The sequence below is a fragment of the Salmo trutta genome, chromosome 14 (assembly GCF_901001165.1).
Source record: "Salmo trutta chromosome 14, fSalTru1.1, whole genome shotgun sequence".
Classification (NCBI taxonomy): domain Eukaryota; kingdom Metazoa; phylum Chordata; class Actinopteri; order Salmoniformes; family Salmonidae; genus Salmo; species Salmo trutta.
Window position 1 is genome coordinate 15,960,098 of NC_042970.1, and position 16,177 is coordinate 15,976,274.

The window sequence follows — 16,177 nt, forward strand, 5'->3', positions numbered from 1 at the left end:
TCCCAAAGATTGGAAAGCTGCCTCGGTCATCCCCCTCTTCAAAGGGGGTGACACTCTAGACCCTAACTGCTACAGACCTATATCTATCCTACCCTGTCTTTCTAAGGTCTTCGAAAGCCAAGTTAACCTCTCTAGGGTCGGCGGGATGAAATCGTCCCACCTACGTAACAGCCAGTGGAATCCTGTGGCGCGTTATTCAAATACCTTAGAAATGCTATTACTTCAATTTCTCAAACATATGACTATTTTACACCATTTTAACCTCTACGGGCTAGGGGGCAGTATTGTGAATTTTGGAAAAAATATGTGCCCATTTTTAACTGCCTCCTACACCAACTCAGAAGCTAGAATATGCATATTATTGTTCAGGTTTGGATAGAAAACACCCTAAAGTTTCTAAAACTGTTTGAATGGTGTCTGTGAGTATAACAAAACTCCTATGGCAGGCAAAAACCTGAGAAGGTTTCATGCAGGAAGTACCCTGTCTGACAAGGTGTTGTTGTTCTTGCTTCTGTTTATTGAAGAGTCAGCATCTTAGCTGTAACGTGACAATTCCTAGGGCTCCAATAGGCTCTCAGAAGCCGGGAAAAACCTGAACGATGACGAGGCAGCCTCAGGCTGAAACACAGAATCCCCTTTTCCAAGTGTCCCATCAGAGGACAACAGAATTAGGCGCGTGCGCGATTCGACTCCGTGCAGTATTTTCCTTCGGCTGTTTAGCTAATTGCAGATTCCCGGTCGGAATATTATCGCTTTTCTATGAGATAAATTGCAGAAAAATTGATTTTAAACAGCGGTTGACATGCTTCGAAGTACGGTAATGGAAGTTTGCGGGGGGTATGCTTTTTCTGAACGTCACATGCTAATGTAAAAAGCTGGTTTTTGGGGGGTATGCTAGTTTTTTCAGAACTAGCATACCCCCCGCAAACTTCCGGTGAATTAATTAAAATGTACTAAATTACTCACGATAAACGTTCACAAAAAGCATAACAATTATTTTAAGAATTATAGATACAGAACTCTTCTATGCACTCGATATGTCCGATTTTAAAATAGCTTTTCGGTGAAAGCACATTTTGCAATATTCTAAGTAGATAGCCCGGCATACCCCCCGGAAGTTTGCGGGGGGTATGCTTTTTCTGAACGTCACATGCTAATGTAAAAAGCTGGTTTTTGATATAAATATGAACTTGATTGAACAGACATGCATGTATTGTATAACATAATGTCCTAGGTGTGTCATCTGATGAAGATCATCAAAGGTTAGTGCTGCATTTAGCTGTCTTCTGTTTTTTTGTGACATTATATGCTAGCTTGAAAAATGGGTGTCTGATTATTTCTGGCTGTGTACTCTGCTGACATAATCTAATGTTTTGCTTTCGTTGTAAAGCCTTTTTGAAATCGGACAGTGTGGTTAGATTAAGGAGAGTCTTGTCTTTAAATAGCTGTAAAATAGTCATATGTTTGAGAAATTGAAGTAATAGCATTTCAAAGATTTTGAAAATCGCGCCACAGGATTCAACTGGCTGTTACGTAGGTGGGACGAATTCGTCCCGCCGGTCCCATAGAGGTTAGACACCCAGCAAGTTTAGCACTCACCAAAGTCAGATTTACTACAAGAAAAATGTTATTACCTTTGCTGTTCTTCGTCAGAATGCACTCCCAGGACTTCTACTTCAATAACAAATGTTGGTTTGGTCCCAAATAATCCATAGTTATATCCCAACAGCGGCGTTTTGTTCGTGCGTTCAAGACACTATCCGAAAGGGTAAAGAAGGGTGACGAGCACGACGCATTTCATGACAAAAAAATTCTAAATATTTCATTACCGTACTTCGAAGCATGTCAACCGCTGTTTAAAATACATTTTTATGCCATTTTTCTCGTAAGAAAGCGATAATATTCCGACCGGGAATCTGCGTTTAGGTAAAAAGATGAAAGAAAATAAAGCATGGGGTCGACTCGTGCACGTGCCTAAGCCCATTGTCCTCTGATCGGCCACTTGCCAGAAGCGCAAATGTGTTTCAGCCTGGGGCTGGAATGACATCATTCAGCTTTTTCCCGCCTTCTGAGAGCCTATGGGAGCCGTAGGAAGTGTCACGTTACAGCAAAGATCCTCAGTCTTCAATAAACAGAGGCAAGAAGCTCAAGGAATGGTCAGACTGGCCACTTCCTGTAAGGAATCTTCTCAGGTTTTTGCCTGCCATATGAGTTCTGTTATACTCACAGACACCATTCAAACAGTTTTAGAAACTTTAGGGTGTTTTCTATCCAAAGCCAATAATTATATGCATATTCTAGTTTCTGGGCAGTAGTAATAACCAGATTAAATCGGGTACGTTTTTTATCCGGCCGTGTAAATACTGCCCCCTACCCCCAACAGGTTAACAAACAGATTACCGACCATTTTGAATCCCACCGTACCTTCTCCGCTATTCAATCTGGTTTCAGAGCTGGTCATGGGTGCACCTCAGCCACGATCAAGGTCCTAAACAACATCATAACCGCAATCGATAAGAGACATTACTGTGCAGCCATATTCATCGACCTGGCCAAGGCTTTCGACTCTGTCAATCACCCCATTCTTATTGGCAGACTCGACAGCCTTGGTTTCTCAAATGATTGCCTCGCCTGGTTTACCAACTACTTCTCTGATAGAGTTCAGTGTGTCAAATCGGAGGGCCTGTTGTCCAGACCTCTGGCAGTCTCTATGGGTGTGCCACAGGGTTCAATTCTCGGGCCGACTCTCTTCTCTGTATACATCAATGATGTTGCTCTTGCTGCTGGTGATTTTCTGATCCACCTCTACGCAGACAACACCATTCTGTATACTTCTGGCCCCTCTTTGGACACTGTGTTAACCTGTCTGGGCTAGGGGACAGTATTTTCACGGCCGGATGAAAAACGTACCCAATTTAAACAGGTTACTACTCTGGCCCAGAAACTAGAATATGCATATTATTAGTAGATTTGGATAGAAAACACTCTGAAGGTTCTAAAACTGTTTGAATGGTGTCTGTGAAAATAACAGAACTCATATGGCAGGCAAAAACCTGAGAAAAATACAACCAGGAAATGAAAAGTCTGGTGCCTGTAGGTTTTTCAAGTCATTGCCAATCGAACACACTGTGACTAAGGATTCATTTTGCACTTCCTAATGCTTCCACTAGATGTCAACAGTCTTTAGAAAGTTGTTTGAGGCGTCTATGATGAACAGAGACCGAATGAGAAGGCTGGGAAGTTGGTAACCCAGGGAAGGATGTCAGTTCATTGGCGCGCATTCACGAGAGAGGAAGCGCTGTTCCAAAACGTTTTTCAAGACAATGCATGAGTCCGGTTGGAATATTACTGAAGTTTCACGTTATAAAGGCCCTAAAGATTGATGCTATACAACGTTTGACATGTTTGAACGAACGTAAATAGAACTTTTCGTCATGACATTTTCCTCACGCATCCTACATTTTGAGTAGCTTACTGAACGCGCAAACAACATGGAGTTATTTGGACATAAATTATGGAGTTTATCGAACAAAACAACATTTGTTGTGGACCTGGGATTCCTGGAAGTGCCTTCTGATGAAGATTATTAAAGGTAAGTGAATATTTCCAATGCTATTTATGCATTTAGAGGACTCAAAAATGGCGGCTATCTGTATTGCGTAGTGTATTTTTCTGAGCACAGTACTCAGATTATTGCAAAGTGTGCTTTCCCGTAAAGTTATTTTGAAATCTGTCAATGTGGTTGCATTCAGGAGATGTTAATCTATAATTCTTTGAATAACAGTTTAATATTTTATCAACGTTTCTGACGAGTATTTTTGTAAATACTGCTGATTCACCGCCAGTTTTGGGGGAAATACATTTTCTGAATGTCACGCGTGTGACGACCCTCCCACTCTGTCTGCCGTATTCTCTCTTGTTCTTGTTTCTTTATTAGGAGGCCGGTGGGCGGAGTTGGAAGGGTCGTCAGATGAATGGGAAACACCTGGGCTCGGGTGTTTCCCAGGATAAATGGACCTCTTCCACATTCATTGAGGAGACTCTCTCCACACAGACACCTTGCTGTTTTTGGTTGTGTAGTTTTGTGGTTTTGTTGGTTATTTGCTTTGGCACCTTTCAACACTCTGCTTATTACATTCAAGTATGCAACACACTCACTTACACTACTGATTACTGATTACACATGCCATTGTTACCTTCTTAGTTGCTTTATTTAATAAATATATATTTTTGATACACCTTGTCTCCACGTTGTCTCCCTTTTGTTGCGAACCCTGAGCCGGTTCGTAACAAGTGGGGGCCCATCCGGGATCTTGAACTTGTGTTTGGGAGAAAACGTGGAGGTATGTTAACTTGAGGTGCTTTGTTTGTTAGTTTGAGTTTGGTGCTCAGTACTGGTTGCCTTTGGTTGTTTTGTTTGTGTGCTGCGTTGGAGAGAGTACATTGGTTAGTTTTCAGGCCTCTGCCCAGCCTGGAAACATTTGTTGTACTCGCTGTTGGAACATTGGTCTGAGGTGAGTAGAATCAGCTGTGTACCTCGGTGGGAGATTTGGATAGGGTAGTGAAACTTACTACCTGGAGCTATAGTCTTTTTCCCCTGATAGGCTTAGCGACGTGTTTCATTTTGGAATATGTTGGGCATTGTTAAAGTTTGTTATTTTTGTGTGGTGTCTGTGGACTGAGCAGTTGTCTCGGGAGCACATCCGTGGCTTGGTGGAATCTACCAGCGTGCTGGGGGGTTACTTCCTCGCCAGCGGGCTACAGTGCATAATTACCCACCGCAAATCTGCATGAAGACTAGGGTTGAGTTATTGTAGGTTTTGGGGAAGCTCCATTTCTCATCTCTTTTCTGTGGTACCAGTGTGATTGTTTTTTCTCTTGTTGTGGTCTGATGTGCTCAGAGGGGTTGAGTGAGATTTTTTTTTTCTCCCTTTCCTCTCTCTCTCTGACTATGGCGTCTAATGTAGACGAGTTCATTCGCTTTCCATCAGAGGAACTGTTAGACTTATGTACTAAAGAACAGCTGTTGAAGGTTGCTGAACACTACAAAATTGAAATTAGTGATAAACGTCTAAAAAATTCCATTAGGTTAATATTGAAGGCCAATCTGATGGAGAGTGGTATTCTTGACGTTACCACTGGGGCAGCCTCTGCTGAGGACTCGCCGTCTCCCCGATATGTCACAATTACCGCTCCATCGGTTAGTCCTAGTAATCTTCTTTTTGAACAGCAGAAAGAGCTGCTTCTGTTACAGCAAGAGCACGATCGTGAGAAGCTAGAGTACGATCGTATAAAATATGAAAAGGAATTGGAATTTAAACAGGATATGGAGCGTGCAGATCGGTTGAAATATGAAAAGGAATTGGAATTTAAACAAGATATGGAGCGTGCAGATCGGTTGAAACATGAAAAGGAATTGGCTGCTGATCAGTTAAAATATGAAAAGGGATTGGCTGCTGATCAGTTAAAATATGAAAAGGAATTGGAATTTAAACAGGATATCGAGCGTGCTAAAATCAAGCTGCAACAAGAGCGACTAGAGTTGGTTAGGGAAGGAAAGCTCTCAGGAGAGAGTTTGCTCTGGGAAGGTGACCCAGAATTACTTAGGAATCGTTCCTCTTTTGGTCGTGCCCCGGACACATTTGACATTGTTGGGAATTTACGGTTGTTGCCTCAGTTTAATGAAAGGGATCCTGAGACATTCTTTTTGTTGTTTGAGCGTGTTGCTGACGCTAGGAGTTGGCCTGATTCTGATCGCGCTTTGATGTTGCAATGTGTGCTGACTGGTAAAGCTCAGGAAGCATATGCAGCTCTTAATGTAGCCGACAGTGTCAGTTATGATAAGGTTAAAACGGCGGTGTTACAGATTTACGAATTGGTTCCTGAGGCTTACCGCCAACGATTTAGAACTTTAGAAAGGGATGATAAGCAGACTCATGTTGAGTTTGCGCGAAAATTATCTTCACAGTTTAATCGCTGGTGTTCCGCCTCTGCGGTTATGACTTTTCAAGGGCTGTGTGATCTGATTATGCTAGAGCAATTTAAGGACACAATCCCTGATTATATAGCCACGTACATTAACGAACGGAAAGTTAAAACTGTCGCTGAAGCTGCGGTTTTGGCAGACGAATATGTTTTGACTCACAAAAGTGTTTTTGTAGAACCCCGTACTTGGAGTGAGTGGGGGCGTTCGGAGAGATTTGAGCCACGCTCAAAAAGATACTCTGGTTCACGGGCAGAGTTTTATTCAACTAGGGTTGAGCCTGACTCTCGTGGTAAAACTGACTTTGGTCAAGAGTGTCACTACTGTCACGGCTCAGGTCATTGGAAAAATGAATGTCCGGTTCTCAGGTCTAGGGGTAAATTCAGTACGTGCGCTAACGTTAAATCTAGGCCTACGGCGTTAGCTGCGTCTGTTCCACATCAGTTTACTACTGAAACATTGTCTCAGGCCCAGGGCCATGTGAAAGTTCATATTGACCCAGGCTATTTACCTTTCGTTACGGAGGGTTTTGTGTCCATGTTAGGAAGTAAGAACCTAGTGCCAGTGAAGATCCTACGAGACACAGGTGCCTCGGAATCGTTTGTGTTGGAATCTGTGTTACCCTTCTCTGCTGAGTCTGATTCTGGGAATAGTGTTCTAATTAGGGGAATAGGTTTGAACAATCTGTCAGTTCCATTGCATAGACTAATGTTGGATTGTGGACTGGTGAAAGGTGAGGTTGTTGTGGGAGTGCGTCCTTCGTTGCCTATTGAGGGTATCGACGTTATCCTTGGGAATAACTTGGCTGGCGAGAGTGTGTGGCCTGTCTTGTTTCCATTTCTAGTGGTTTCCACTAAACCGTCACTTGTAGGGATTCCTGATGAGAGTGAGCAGAGGTTCCCAGCGGGTACAGTGACGCGGTCTATGAGCCATGGTGACTTGGTCCCTGCTCCGGTAAATGAGAATACCACAAAGAAGTCTCTCACTGTTTTCCCTGTTATTCCGTTGTCTGTACTCCTCTCCGATCTAAACAATGCGCCACGGATGGACCACACATTAGAAGAGTTGCGTGACCAAATTGTGCCTGTGGAACAGTTGGGAGATGTCGCATATGGTTATTTTCCCCAAGAGGATGTTCTGATGAGAAAGTGGGTGTCTATAGGGGACGGTAAACCTGTTCGTTTGGCTGATAACGTTGCTTCCCTTGGTTCTGTTAATACTAGGTCTGTGCATGAGGAAAAAAATGTTCCTAGTCCCGATGATTGCATACTGCAGGGTAGATTAAAAAATTCTGAGACACTGGATATTTTGGATGGCCCTTTCACTCAGCTACCTGTTGATGGGCGGAAAGAGCTGGTTGTTCTGATTCGGAAAATTCCAGGTTTGTTTTCTGTGACACATACACGTACAAACTTGATAGAGCATGATATTGACACTGGAAATGCTGACCCCATTCGTCGGCGGTGCTATAGAGTCTCTGTAGAGAAACTGCGTTGTCTGGATGCTGAGGTCAGGTACATGCTGCAGAGTAAGATAGCAGAGCCTTCTTTCTCTAGTTGGGCTTCTCCCTGTATCTTGGTCAGTAAAACGGATGGAACGGACCACCGTAATGTAAACGGAGTTACTAAGCCGGATTAATTTCCTCTTCCTTAGATGGAGGATGGCGTTGATCAAGTCGGCGCAGCTAAGTTGTGAGCAAATTTGAACGGTTATTGTGCCATTGGCAGGGGCCACTGACGAGTAGGGCATATGACATTTTTGACTTTATTACATCCTCTAGTCTGTACTCGTATTCGTTATGAGTTTAGGACTATGAATCGTTGGGAAATGTTGTTTGCGTTGGTAGCTAATGTGGTCTCTTGTGTGCCCTGTTCCTGAGTGTTATGTGAGTGATCATTGTTGGGGGTTGTCATGTTCTAACTTTCCTGTCTGTTCCCTCCTGGTCTTGTGTTCTCCTTTCCTCTTAAATGTTGCTTCCCTTATATATAAAGGTTGCTGAGGACTGGGGAGAAGGAGGTTGGTTGGGGCAAGTGGAAGGTGAACATGTAACCTCTTGTAAATTTGAGACGCAGAGGTCTGTGTAAATTTGGGGTTGAGAGCCCTGTTAGTTTCTTTCCAAAAAGTTTAACCGTTATCAGTTGAACTACTCGGGCATTGAAAAAGAAGCGCTAGCACTCATTTGGGCGCTAGAACACTTTGAAGTGTATGTTGGGTCAGGAGTAGTACCTATTGTGGTCTACAACGACCATAACCCTCTCACCTTTTTCAGGTCCATGATGTGTCCTAATCAGAGGCTTGTGTCAATTTGGGACGCAGAGGCTTGTGTCAATTTGGGACGCAGAGGCTTGTGTCAATTTGGGACGCAGAGGCTTGTGTCAATTTGGGACGCAGAGGCTTGTGTCAATTTGGGGTTGTCGTGTTCTGTCGTTCCTGTCTGTTCCCTCCTGGTCTCGTTTTCTTCTTTCCTCTTAAAAGTTGCTTCCTGTACACAAAGGTTGCTGAGGTCTGGGGAGAAGGAGGTTGGCTGGGGCAAGTGGAAGGTGCACATGTAACCTCTTGTAAATTTGGGACGCAGAGGCTGGTACGTTGTTCCGGGGCCCTTGTTGGTCCCCGGTTTTATGGGGGGGGGTGTGACGACCCTCCCACTCTGTCTGCCGTATTCTCTCTTGTTCTTGTTTCTTTATTAGGAGGCCGGTGGGCGGAGTTGGAAGGGTCGTCAGATGAATGGGAAACACCTGGGCTCGGGTGTTTCCCAGGATAAATGGACCTCTTCCACATTCATTGAGGAGACTCTCTCCACACAGACACCTTGCTGTTTTTGGTTGTGTAGTTTTGTGGTTTTGTTGGTTATTTGCTTTGGCACCTTTCAACACTCTGCTTATTACATTCAAGTATGCAACACACTCACTTACACTACTGATTACTGATTACACATGCCATTGTTACCTTCTTAGTTGCTTTATTTAATAAATATATATTTTTGATACACCTTGTCTCCACGTTGTCTCCCTTTTGTTGCGAACCCTGAGCCGGTTCGCAACCGGCTCAGGGTTGTGTTCAGCAACCTTCAACAGCTGTTCTTTAGTACATAAGTCTAACAGTTCCTCTGATGGAAAGCGAATGAACTCGTCTACATTAGACGCCATAGTCAGAGAGAGCGAGGAACGCGAGAAAAAAAAATCTCACTCAACCCCTCTGAGCACACCAGACCACAACAAGAAAAAAACCAATCACACTGATACCACAGAAAAGAGATTAGATATTGAGCTTCCCCAAAACCTACAATAACTCAACCCTAGTCTTCATGCAGATTTGCGTTGGGTAATTATGCACTGTAGCCCGCTGGCGAGCAAGTAACCCCCCAGCACGCTGGTAGATTCCACCAAGCCACGGATGTGCTCCCGAGACAACTGCTCAGTCCACAGACACCACACAAAAATAACAAACATTAACAATGCCCAACATATTCCAAAAATGAAACACGTCGCTAAGCCTATCATGGGAAAAAGACTATAGCTCCAGTTAGTAAGTTTCACTACCCTATCCAAATCTCCCACCGAGGTACACATCTGATTCTACTCACCTCAGACCAATGTTCCAACAGCGAGTACAACAAGTGTTTCCAGGCTGGGCAGAGACCTGGAAACTAACCAATGTACTCTCTCCAACTCAGCACACAAACAAAACAACCAAAGGCAACCAGTACTGAGCACCAAACTCAAACTAACAAACAAAACACCTCAAGTTAACATACCTCCACGTTTTCTCCCAAACACAAGTTCAAGACGACCCTCAGTCTTGTGTTCTCCTTTCCTCTTAAATGTTGCTTCCTGTGCACAAAGGTTGCTGAGGACTGGGGAGAAGGAGGTTGGCTGGGGCAAGTGGAAGGTGAACCTGTAACCTCGTAAATATGGGACGCAGAGGCTTGTGTCAATTTGGGACGCAGAGGCTTGTGTCAATTTGGGACGCAGAGGCTTGTGTCAATTTGGGACGCAGAGGCTTGTGTCAATTTGGGACGCAGAGGCTTGTGTCAATTTGGGACGCAGAGGCTTGTGTCAATTTGGGACGCAGAGGCTTGTGTCAATTTGGGGTTGTCGTGTTCTGTCGTTCCTGTCTGTTCCCTCCTGGTCTCATTTTCTTCTTTCCTCTTAAAAGTTGCTTCCTGTACACAAAGGTTGCTGAGGTCTGGGGAGAAGGAGGTTGGCTGGGGAAAGGGGAAGGTGCACATGTAACCTCTTGTAAATTTGGGACGCAGAGGCTGGTGTGTTGTTCCGGGGTCCTTGTTGGTCCCCGGTTTTATGGGGGGGGGTGTGACGACCCTCCCACTCTGTCTGCCGTATTCTCTCTTGTTCTTGTTTCTTTATTAGGAGGCCGGTGGGCGGAGTTGGAAGGGTCGTCAGATGAATGGGAAACACCTGGGCTCAGGTGTTTCCCAGGATAAATGGACCTCTTCCCCATTCATTGAAGAGACTCTCTCCACACAGACACCTTGTTGTTTTTGGTTGTGTAGTTTTGTGGTTTTCTTGGTTATTTGCTTTGGCACCTTTCAACACTCTGCATTATTACATTCAAGTATGCAACACACTCACTTACACTACTGATTACTGATTACACATGCCATTGTTATCTTCTTAGTTGCTTTATTTAATAAATATATATTTTTGATACACCTTGTCTCCACGTTGTCTCCCTTTTGTTGCGAACCCTGAGCCGGTTCGTAACAAGTTACGTTTATCACTAATTTCAATTTTGTAGTGTTGGGGTTGTCGTGGCGAGAGGTCCCGGGTTGTTGCACATGGATATTGCACATGGATATTTTCTCCAAGAGGATGTCCTGATGAGAAAGTGGATGTCTCATGGTAGTTGTTTTCTGGGGGAGGCGATTAGTCAGGTTGTTGTACCAGTTAAGCTTCGTGAGTTGGTTTTGACCACTTCTCACAATGATGTTGCTGGACATATGGGTGTGAGGAAAACCTACAATCGTATATTAAGACATTTCTTTTGGCCTGGATTGAAGAGAGATGTTTCTGGGTTTATCAAAACTTGTCACACCTGTCAATTAACTGGTAAACCTAATCAAGCTATTAAGCCGGTACCACTGTTTCCTATTCCGGTACTCAGCCAACCATTTGAGTACCTGATTATTGATTGTGTTGGTCCTCTGCCTCGTTCTAAAAAAGGTAGTAATTATTTGTTGACTGTGATGTGTCAGACCACTAGGTTTCCGGCTGCCTATCCTCTCCGGTCTATCACGACTAAGTCTGTGTTAAAAGCTTTGACTCAGTTTTTCTCACTGTTTGGAATTCCTAAGGTCATTCAGAGTGATCAAGGATCAAATTTCACCTCTACTCTCTTTGGTCAGGTTTTACAACAGCTCCATATTAAACACAATTTGTCTAGCGCCTATCATGCGCAAAGTCAGGGAGCACTGGAACGTTTCCATCAAACACTTAAGTCTTTGTTGAGAGCTTATTGTACTGAGATGGATAAGGATTGGGAGGAGGGGTTGCCTTGGTTACTGTTAGCCGCTAGGGAGGTTTCACAGGAGAGCACAGGTTTCAGTCCAAATGACCTTGTATTTGGACATAGGGTGCGTGGACTTTTATCTGTTCTCCAGGATGATTGGAAGTCTCCCGAGCCTCCTCAGTCCTTGTTATCGTATGTGTGTGATTTCCGGCGAAGGCCAACAACAGCTAGGAGTTGGCCTGATTCTGATCGCACTTTGATGTTGCAATGTGTGCTGACTGGTAAAGCTCAGGAAGCATATGCAGCTCTTAGTGTAGCCGACAGTGTCAGTTATGATAAGGTTAAAACGGCGGTGTTACAGATTTACGAATTGGTTCCTGAGGCTTACCGCCAACGATTTAGAACTTTAGAAAGGGATGATAAGCAGACTCATGTTGAGTTTGCGCGAAAATTATCTTCACAGTTTAATCGCTGGTGTTCCGCCTCTGCGGTTATGACTTTTCAAGGGCTGTGTGATCTGATTATGCTAGAGCAATTTAAGGACACAATCCCTGATTATATAGCGACGTATATTAACGAACGCAAAGTAAAGACTGTCGCTGAAGCTGCGGTTTTGGCAGACGAATATGTTTTGACTCACAAAAGTGTTTTTGTAGAACCCCGTACTTGGAGTGAGTGGGGGCGTTCGGAGAGATTTGAACCACGCTCACAGAGATACTCTGGTTCACGGGCAGAGTTTTATTCAACTAGGGTTGAGCCTGATTCCCGTGGTAAAACTGACTTTGGTCAAGAGTGTCACTACTGTCAAGGCTCAGGTCATTGGAAAAACGAATGTCCGGTTCTCAGGTCTAGGGGTAAAATCAGTACGTGTGCTAACGTTAAATCTAGGCCTACGGCGTTAGCTGCGTCTGTTCCACATCAGTTTACTCCTGAAACATTGTCTCAGGCCCAGGGCCATGTGAAAGTTCATATTGACCCAGGCTATTTACCTTTCGTTACGGAGGGTTTTGTGTCCATGTTAGGAAGTAAGAACCTAGTGCCAGTAAAGATCCTACGAGACACAGGTGCCTCGGAATCGTTTGTGTTGGAATCTGTGTTACCCTTCTCTGCTGAGTCTGATTCTGGGAATAGTGTTCTAATTAGGGGAATAGGTTTGAACAATCTGTCAGTTCCATTGCATAGACTAATGTTGGATTGTGGACTGGTGAAAGGTGAGGTTGTTGTGGGAGTGCGTCCTTCGTTGCCTATTGAGGGTATCGACGTTATCCTTGGGAATAACTTGGCTGGCGAGAGTGTGTGGCCTGTCGTGTTTCCATCTCTAGTGGTTTCCACTAAACCGTCACTTGTAGGGATTCCTGATGAGAGTGAGCAGAGGTTCCCAGCGGTGTTCTCTGCGGGTACAGTGACGCGGTCTATGAGCCATGGTGACATGGTCCCTGCTCCGGTAAATGTGAATACCACAAAGAAGTCTCTCACTGTTTTCCCTGTTATTCCGTTGTCTGTACTCATCTCCGATCTAAACAATGCGCCACGGATGGACCACACATTAGAAGAGTTGCGTGACCAAGTTGTGCCTGTGGAACAGTTGGGAGATGTCGCACATGGTTATTTTCCCCAAGAGGATGTTCTGATGAGAAAGTTGGTGTCTATAGGGGACGGTAAACCTGTTCGTTTGGCTGATAACGTTGCTTCCCTTGGTTCTGTTAATACTAGGTCTGTGCATGAGGAAAAAAATGTTCCTAGTCCCGATGATTGCATACTACAGGGTAGATTAAAAAATTCTGAGACACTGGATATTTTGGATGGCCCTTTCACTCAGCTACCTGTTGATGGGCGGAAAGAGCTGGTTGTTCTGATTCGGAAAATTCCAGGTTTGTTTTCTGTGACACATACACGTACAAACTTGATAGAGCATGATATTGACACTGGAAATGCTGACCCCATTCGTCAGCGGTGCTATAGAGTCTCTGTAGAGAAACTGCGTTGTCTGGATGCTGAGGTCAGGTACATGCTGCAGAGTAAGATAGCAGAGCCTTGTTTCTCTAGTTGGACTTCTCCCTGTATCTTGGTCAGTAAAACGGATGGAACGGACCACCGTAATGTAAACGGAGTTACTAAGCCGGATTAATTTCCTCTTCCTTAGATGGAGGATGGCGTTGATCAAGTCGGCGCAGCTAAGTTGTGAGCAAAATTGAACGGTTATTGTGCCATTGGCAGGGGCCACTGACGAGTAGGGCATATGACATTTTTGACTTTATTACATCCTCTAGTCTGTACTCGTATTCGTTATGAGTTTAGGACTATGAATCGTTGGGAAATGTTGTTTGCGTTTGTAGCTGATGTGGTCTCTTGTGTGCCCTGTTCCTGAGTGTTATGTGAGTGATCATTGTTGGGGGTTGTCATGTTCTAACTTTCCTGTCTGTTCCCTCCTGGTCTTGTGTTCTCCTTTCCTCTTAAATGTTGCTTCCCTTATATATAAAGGTTGCTGAGGACTGGGGAGAAGGAGGTTGGTTGGGGCAAGTGGAAGGTGCACATGTAACCTCTTGTAAATTTGGGACGCAGAGGCTGGTACGTTGTTCCGGGGCCCTTGTTGGTCCCCGGTTTTATGGGGGGGGGTGTGACGACCCTCCCACTCTGTCTGCCGTATTCTCTCTTGTTCTTGTTTCTTTAGTAGGAGGCCGGTGGGCGGAGTTGGAAGGGTCGTCAGATGAATGGGAAACACCTGGGCTCAGGTGTTTCCCAGGATAAATGGACCTCTTCCCCATTCATTGAGGAGACTCTCTCCACACAGACACCTTGTTGCTTTGGTTGTGTAGTTTTGTGGTTTTCTTGGTTATTTGCTTTGGCACCTTTCAACACTCTGCATTATTACATTCAAGTATGCAACACACTCACCTACACTACTGATTACTGATTACACATGCAATTGTTATCTTCTTAGTTGCTTTATTTAATAAATATATATTTTTGATACACCTTGTCTCCACGTTGTCTCCCTTTTGTTGCGAACCCTGAGCCGGTTCGTAACAATGTAAAATGCTGTTTTTGAATATAAATATGAACTTGATAGAACAAAAAATGCATGTATTGTCTAACATAATGTTGTCATGACGTTGGCATGTGGGTAAGGCTTATGACCCCCCCCATAAATACCTTTCTCCCTTCCCCTCTCTTACTGACCCTACTGAAGGACTGCTGTCCTGTTAAATATAGAGAGTCTGGGAACATCAAACAAATGGGGAAAGGAACCATATTTACATAATAAAACCAGTTGGAAATATGCTTGATAACGTAATGAGTATGTATGTCAGGTTCATTGTTATCTGAGACATTATGATTGATGACAGGACGACATAAACTGTACCTGAGAAAGTATACACCCTCTAGTTATCAGAGTCACATGGAATTGTTATGCAATTGAAATGTTTGATATTGAAATTGTTTGTTAGGAGATTAAATGTAATTTTAGCTTCCAAATGAGAGAATTGGGTTTTCATAAGGAAAGTGCCCTGCTCGATCAGTGGCCAACCCTGTGAAGAGACAGGGGTTATAAACGATGAAACACCTCCTTCCCCCCTCTCCACTATATAAGCCTTTGACGAAAAGACATTCACCAGTTCCAGTACGGGAGGTCTGCAGCCTCTACGTTAGGACACACACTTGTTAACTAAACCATATCAAGGACAGAACTAAGCCAACCTTGGCGTGAGCTATGGTATGAACTGGTATGAACTTTGAGCTTATTCACTACAGAAGTGATACTTCCTAGCCGTTGAGTTAGCCGCTGCTAACGTGGGCTAGGAAAGGACGGACGACGGATCCAATCTAACAACCAGACGAAGATACCACCACGTATCCAATTTACCACCAGAGACATTCTTCCGAGTAACAGGAAGATCTGTTGGCCAACCCGGCCAGCATCTACGACCAATCTACCGAAGCGCAGCTCAGAGTAAATATTTATTGCATTTTCCTTTTCCAAATGGGCGGTAATTTAGAATGCATAAGATAATGTATTTACGATAGCATAGCTGCTGTTTCTGTGTTCCTAAGTCTTCCCGCTCTTTCATTCAAGCCCAACCCCCTTTCCTTTGTGTAACCAGGTTCCGTTCACCAGGGGTGAATTCTGTATGACATCATTGTATTCTGTGTATTTGTAATTCTTTGTGATTAGTTTAGGTATTTAGTAAATAAATAATTAAACCCAATTTTGTATTGCTGATTCAACTTGTTAGCCAGTGTTCGTGAAGATAACCAAGAATTTACAACTTTCATTATGAGACTGAAAATAAGATAAGGGTTAATATTGACTGCTATCGATGTAAAATATTACTAAGTATTTTAAGAGTTTATTCGGAAGATAACGGCTCTATAAACGTTCTTCTGTGGTGCCCCGACTTTCTAGTTAATTACATTTACCTGATTAGTTTAATCAGGTAATATTAATTACAGAGAAATCATTTTATAAGTTAGCATGTCATATCACTTAATCCGGCATAGCCAAAGACACGACAATGTCCTAGGAGTGTCATCTGATGAAGATTGTCAAAGGTTAGTGCATAATTTTAGCTGGTTTTCTGTTTTTAGTGATGCCTGTCCTTGCATTGAAAATGGCTGTGTGTCATTTTTTGTCTATGTACTGTCCTAACATAATCTAACTTTATGCTTTTGCCGTAAAGCCTCTTTGAAATTGGACAATGTGGTTGGATTAAGGAGATGTTTATCTTT

General features: G+C 43.7%; 1 protein-coding gene and 1 long non-coding RNA gene across 3 annotated transcripts in view; one reads left to right on the plus strand and one right to left on the minus strand.

The window, feature by feature from the left end:
• Window positions 1-16,177, minus strand: part of LOC115207504 (kazrin-like) — a 291,628-nt gene that overhangs the window by 244,043 nt on the left and 31,408 nt on the right. The window lies entirely within an intron of this gene.
• Window positions 6,693-13,183, plus strand: LOC115207506 (uncharacterized). The gene is made up of 2 exons (XR_003881019.1): window positions 6,693-6,879; window positions 12,824-13,183. It is a non-coding gene; the product is annotated as an uncharacterized LOC115207506 (long non-coding RNA).